The following is a 6,886-nucleotide window of genomic DNA, read 5'->3' on the forward strand; positions in this document are numbered from 1 at the left end:
GTGCTTTAGGTGACAAGCCGAATTTCTTCAGCCTCCTGAGGTTGAAGAGGCGCTGCTGCGCCTTCTTCACGATGCTGTCTGTGTGGGTGGACCAATTCAGTTTGTCTGTGATGTGTATGCCGAGGAACTTAAAACTTGCTACCCTCTCCACTACTGTTCCATCGATGTGGATAGGGGGGTGTTCCCTCTGCTGTTTCCTGAAGTCCACAATCCTCTCCTTAGTTTTGTTGACGTTGAGTGTGAGGTTATTTTCCTGACACCACACTCCGAGGGCCCTCACCTCCTCCCTGTAGGTCGTCTCGTCGTTGTTGGTAATCAAGCCTACCACTGTTGTGTCGTCCGCAAACTTGATGATTGAGTTGGAGGCGTGCGTGGCCACGCAGTCGTGGGTGAACAGGGAGTACAGGAGAGGGCTCAGAACGCACCCTTGTGGGGCCCCCGTGTTGAGGATCAGCGGGGAGGAGATGTTGTTGCCTACCCTCACCACCTGGGGGCGGCCCGTCAGGAAGTCCAGTACCCAGTTGCACAGGGCGGGGTCGAGACCCAGGGTCTCGAGCTTGATGACGAGCTTGGAGGGTACTATGGTGTTGAATGCCGAGCTGTTGTCGATGAACAGCATTCTCACATAGGTATTCCTCTTGTCCAGGTGGGTTAGGGCAGTGTGCAGTGTGGTTGAGATTGCATCGTCTGTGGACCTATTTGGGCGGTAAGCAAATTGGAGTGGGTCTAGGGTGTCAGGTAGGGTGGAGGTGATATGGTCCTTGACTAGTCTCTCAAAGCACTTCATGATGACGGAAGTGAGTGCTGGGGAGTACGGGGCGGTAGTCGTTTAGCTCAGTTACCTTAGCTTTCTTGGGAACAGGAACAATGGTGGCCCTCTTGAAGCATGTGGGAACAGCAGATTGGTATAGGGATTGATTGAATATGTCAGTAAACACACCGGCCAGCTGGTCTGCGCATGCTCTGAGGGCGCGGCTGGGGATGCTGTCTGGGCCTGCAGCCTTGCGAGGGTTAACACGTTTAAATGTCTTACTCACCTCGGCTGCAGTGAAGGAGAGAACGCATGTTTTCTTTGCAGGCCGTGTCAGTGGCACTGTATTGTCCTCAAAGCGGGCAAAAAAGTTATTTAGTCTGCCTGGGAGCAAGACATCCTGGTCCGTGACTGGGCTGGGTTTCTTCTTGTAGTCCGTGATTGACTGTAGACCCTGCCACATGCCTCTTGTGTCTGAGCCGTTGAATTGAGATTCTACTTTGTCTCTGTACTGACGCTTAGCTTGTTTAATAGCCTTGCGGAGGGAATAGCTGCATTGTTTATATTCGGTCATGTTACCAGACACCTTGCCCTGATTAAAAGCAGTAGTTCGCGCTTTCAGTTTCACGCGAATGCTGCCATCAATCCACGGTTTCTGGTTAGGGAATGTTTTTATCGTTGCTATGGGAACGACATCTTCAACGCACGTTCTAATGAACTCGCACACCGAATCAGCGTATTCGTCAATATTTTTATCTGACGCAATACGAAACATGTCCCAGTCCACGTGATGGAAGCAGTCTTGGAGTGTGGAATCAGATTGGTCGGACCAGCGTTGGACAGACCTCAGCGTGGGAGCCTCTTGTTTAAGTTTCTGTCTGTAGGCAGGGATCAACAAAATGGAGTCGTAGTCAGCTTTTCCGAAAGGGGGGGCGGGGCAGGGCCTTATATGCGTCGCGGAAGTTAGAGTAACAATGAGCCAAGGTTTTACCACCCCTGGTTGCACAATCGATATGCTGATAAAATTTAGGGAGTCTTGTTTTCAGATTAGCTTTGTTAAAATCCCCAGCTACAATGAATGCAGCCTCCGGATAAATGGTTTCCAGTTTGCAAAAAGTTAAATAAAGTTCGTTCAGAGCCATCGATGTGTCTGCTTGGGGGGGGATATATACGGCTGTGATTATAATCAAAGAGAATTCTCTTGGTAGATAATGCGGTCTACATTTGATTGTGAGGAATTCAAAATCAGGTGAACAGAAGGATTTGAGTTCCTGTATGTTTCTTTCATCACACCATGTCTCGTTAGTCATGAGGCATACGCCCCCGCCACTCTTCTTACCAGAAAGATGTTTGTTTCTGTCGGCGCGATGCGTGGAGAAACCTGTTGGCTGCACACAAACACACACACACACGTGAGTGTACACATGTAACTTCATAGACCTGTGTGAATACCCCCTGTTTTTTTCTGTGTGTTTGTGTAAGGAGGAAACTCTATCCCACAGCCCTGAAATCAGACATATTAATGTCATTACTCTGTCACCACAACTAACTCCCTCTATTAACCAGATACATGTAACCAAAGTCTCCCGCTACCGTCCACTGTCAGCTCATGATGTATTTGAGCCAGTTTGCTACAGCAGGAAAATTATTATGCAGACAAAGGAAATGGGGATTATAATTAATGGACATTTGTTTAGGGTTTGATGCATTTTTCGTAAGGGAAAGTCAAGTCTGAAGTTTCAAAGTGTAAATTACAAACTTTAGAAGCCATTTTAAACCTCAAATACACTATGAGTGTAGTTCATAGTGTTCTCCTGGGAGTAGGGTGATCACAGTAAGATCCTACGTCTGTACAGGACGCAACACTAAGCCACCATAAATACCTTCCAGCTGCAACACAATATCTGATTTTGCATAGCCTGAAGTGACGTTTTTAATCATGCAGAATCAAAACATCCTTCATTGCATTGTGTTATTGTTGCCTCATAGGATATGCGGCTTGAAATTAACCCTGGTATGTGGTGGTTTGATCTGTGATGTTGCTTGGGTTGAAATTTGAATGATATAATACCCTGTTTACATTTTATGGCTCAATCCAGTCGGGACCCATAGTAAAGAGAGGCAGGGGGGTCTTTTAACTCATTTCACATTCTAGACACAAAGCTCTCCTCTTCATACAGAGAGACATTTCACTTCGTCATGCAGGGCCCCATGCTACATGCTAATAACAGATCCCTATCTCTTCAATGGCATGTGGTTCTGATTAAAAACCACTATATACAGTGGGGCAAAAAAGTATTTAGTCAGCCACCAATTGTGCGAGTTCTCCCACTTAAAAATATGAGAGAGGCCTGTAATTTTCATCATATGTACACTTCAACTATGACAGATAAAATGAGGGGAAGAAATACAGAAAATAACATTGTAGGATTTTTAATTAATTTATTTGTAAATTATTGTGGAAAATAAGTATTTGGTCAATAACAGAAGTTTATCTCAATACTTTGTTATATACCCTTTGTTGGCAATGAAAGAAGTCAAATGTTTTCTGTAAGTCTTCACAAGGTTTTCACACACTGTTGCTGGTATTTTGGCCCATTCCTCCATGCAGATCTCATCGAGAGCAGTGATGTTTTGGGGCTGTTGCTGGGCAACACAGACTTTCAACTCCCTCCAAAGATTTTCTATGGGGTTGAGATCTGGAGACTGACTAGGCCAGTTTCATCTTCAATGCCCTTGCTGATGGAAGGAGGTTTTCACTCAAAGCCTCACAATACATGGCCCATTCATTCTTTCCTTTACAAGGATCAGTCGTCCTGGTCCCTTTGCAGAAAAACAGCCCCAAAGCATGATGTTTCCACCCCTATGCTTCACAGTAGGTATGGTGTTCTTTGGATGCAACTCATCATTCTTTGTCCTCCAAACACGAGTTGAGTTTTTACCAAAAAGTTATATTTTGGTTTCATCTGACCATATGACATTCTCCCAATCTTCTTCTGGATCATCAAAATGCTCTCTAGCAAACTTCAGACGGGCCAGGACGGGTACTGGCTTAAGCAGGGGGACACGTCTGGCACTGCAGGATTTGAGTCCCTGGCGGCGTAGTGTGTTACTGATGGTAGGCTTTGTTACTTTGGTCCCAGCTCTCTGCAGGTCATTCACTAGGTCACCCCGTGTGGTTCTGGGATTTTTGCTCACCGTTCTTGTGATCATTTTGACCCCACGGGGTGAGATCTTGCGCGGAGCCCCAGATCGAGGGAGATTATCAGTGGTCTTGTATGTCTTCCATTTCCTAATATTTGCTCCCACATTTGATTGCTTCAAACCAAGCTGCTTACCTATTGCATATTCAGTCTTCCCAGCCTGGTGCAGGTCTACAATTTTGTTTCTGGTGTCCTTTGACAGCTCTTTGGTCTTGGCCATAGTGGAGTTTGGAGTGTGACTGTTTGAGGTTGTGGACAGGTGTCTTTTATACTGATAACAAGTTCAAACAGGTGCCATTAATACAGGTAATGAGTGGAGGACGAAGTAGCCTCATAAAGAATAAGTTACAGGTCTGTGAGAGCCAGAAATCTTGCTTGTTTGTAGGTGACCAAATACTTATTTTCTACCATAATTTGCAAATAAATTCATTAAAAATCATTGTCTGTCATAGTTGAAGTGTACCTATGATGAAAATTACAGGCCTCTCTCATCTTTTTAAGTGGGAGACCTTGCACAATTGGTGGCTGACTAGATACGTTTTTGCCCCACTGTACATGGGTCCCTGGAGGCCAGGTCTAGAGTAGGCCCATACAGATGAGCTGGTTACAACATGGAGCTAAGATCTGATGAGTGCTCTGATAACCTATCTACCTCAGTTTACATGCTCTCTCTTAATACGTTTCGGAGAGAGTCCAACCTTGGGAAGGTGAACTCTGTCCCAACCCAAATCAGTTGTTAATAATTTCACCATACTGATTCCATCCGCTGTAATATTTAAGTGATGAACTTGGTAGTAAACATTGTGTGGCACTTCAGAATTGATTCATTTGTTTTTACGGCATTCAAATGATCTCTGTGGGTGACTGTATTTCAGAAAATGGAGCAACTTGAAACAATAGTTGTTAGTAAATCTTTTCCGTTGCCATGGTTTTGGTGGAGCACAGAACTTCAACCTGGTGGAGAGGGAGAATCAGCATGTATTATACACCTCTGGGAATGAATATGATTTCCATCTTGTATTGCTTCAAGACCGCGCCGTGTTCCAGAGAGTACACACAACCGCTGCTTTGTGGCGGAGGGGACCAGGAGGCATGATGGAGCCGACCTGTCGCTCATCTCTAACCGCCACAGGAAGGACCATGGTCTCCACATCCTTAATCCAGAATCCAGAAATAGAACCATGCATTAGCCCCAGCCCTAGGGTCAGCCGTCTCAGCCCTTACCCAGGAAACCGTCCATGCTGCATTGAGAGAATGTCAGTCTGAGTCCAGCGTTTCCATTCTCCTGCCCTGAGTGAGTTACTCCATCCTGCCCCATTAAAGTCTGTGGTGAGGAGAGGTTAGGATGCTATGGATGCTAATCGTGCTGGCTAGGTCTACTGCAACGTGTATGGGGTTGTTTTAGGTTTACTGCTGGTGGGTGGAGGTATTTGGTGTGTGTGTGTGTGTGTGTGTGTGTGTGTGTGTGTGTGTGTGTGTGTGTGTGTGTGTGTGTGTGTGTGTGTGTGTGTGTGTGTGTGTGTGTGTGTGTGTGTGTGTGTGTGTGTGTGTGTGTGTGTGTGTGTGTGTGTGTGTGTGTGTGTGTGTGTGTGTGTGTGTGTGTGTGTGCGCGTATCTCTCTCTTTCCGGGTCAGTGCTTTGTTTCCCTACATCCTAAGCTAAGTCAATATAACGGCTGTGTGTTAGTGCTTCAATTAGTATAATGATGTCTAATTTCAATGGTCTGGACAGGAAGGGAAAGACAAAACATGTGCAGTGTTCTATGAAAGATGCAGCAGAGGTGACCTCTGGTACAAATATAAAACTGATAGTTAAGCCCCCAACATTTACGAGAATGAATAAACCAGTCAGAGTTTACTCTCGTCATTAAACATATACAGTACCAGTCAAAAGTTTAGATGCAGCTATTCATTCAAGGACTTTTCGTTATTTTTACTATTTTCTACTTTGTAGAATAATAGTGAAGACGTCAAAACTATGAAATAACCCATATGGAATCATGTAGTAACCAAAAAAGTCTGAACAAATCCAAAAATATTTTATATTGGAGATTCTTCAAAGTAGCCACCCTTTGCCTTGATGACAGCTTTGCACACGGTTGGCCAATGGAAAATTGGACATTCATGCTGCAGGCTTTGGAGTCTAGTCAAGCTGGCCGGACCTCAACGACCTGTGCAACAGGACTGGAGTGAAGGTCAGGTGGACATGGACTGATATGTAAACTCAACCAGTGACGGCCTCTGATGTAGTTGTGCCAGATTGCGGTGTTGTTGTGGGGGCTTCTGTCACCCACGTTGGAACATCCTACATCCAGGACAACACTCCTTGGTATCAGACGGATGCAGCTATAGCAACACTGGACCAGCCTGAGGCTCCAGGGGAAACTCATTGCTCTGGACTGTGCTGACCACTCTTTCTCCCATTCCATGTGCCAAAATGCTGCCATTGACAAGGATATTCTCACCTTTAATATTAAGTCGAGGCTGCAAGTTCTACCAATAAAATATAATCTAGCACTCTGGTACCCTATAAACCAATGACCCATTTTGTATTCTACATGAGTCAAATGTAATGGAGTCAATTGCCCATGTTGGGAAAGGCTGCTGTTCTTACAAGGATTTGTACAATGCTAGGCATGACCTGGTTTGATGTTGATGATGATGTGTTTTCCTGTGTGCCCAATATACCAGATATTGTTGTTGAGGGGGAGGCCAGGGGGAGGGGCTCATTTGACGGATACATGGAGCAGGCCTTTGCCGAGAAGCTGCTTAAATACCAACCCCTCGTGGCATGCATGGACAGCCTCAGGTGTAGGTGCTAGCTGGTGGTGCTGATATTTGGCAGTCTCAGCCACTTGCACAGGCTTGCAGTGCGTGGCCTCCAGATTGAGGGCCTGACAAAAACTAGGGCAAAGCAATTGGATAGGTACTGC

At 45.5% G+C, this 6,886-nt stretch overlaps 1 protein-coding gene across 3 annotated transcripts in view; it reads right to left on the reverse strand.

Annotated features, from left to right (window-relative positions):
• The window catches only part of LOC124010977 (ras-GEF domain-containing family member 1C-like), a 290,823-nt gene that overhangs the window by 29,500 nt on the left and 254,437 nt on the right, over window positions 1-6,886 (reverse strand). The gene's annotated exons all lie outside the window — the stretch shown is intronic.

This window comes from Oncorhynchus gorbuscha, linkage group LG23, assembly GCF_021184085.1.
Source record: "Oncorhynchus gorbuscha isolate QuinsamMale2020 ecotype Even-year linkage group LG23, OgorEven_v1.0, whole genome shotgun sequence".
NCBI lineage: Eukaryota > Metazoa > Chordata > Actinopteri > Salmoniformes > Salmonidae > Oncorhynchus > Oncorhynchus gorbuscha.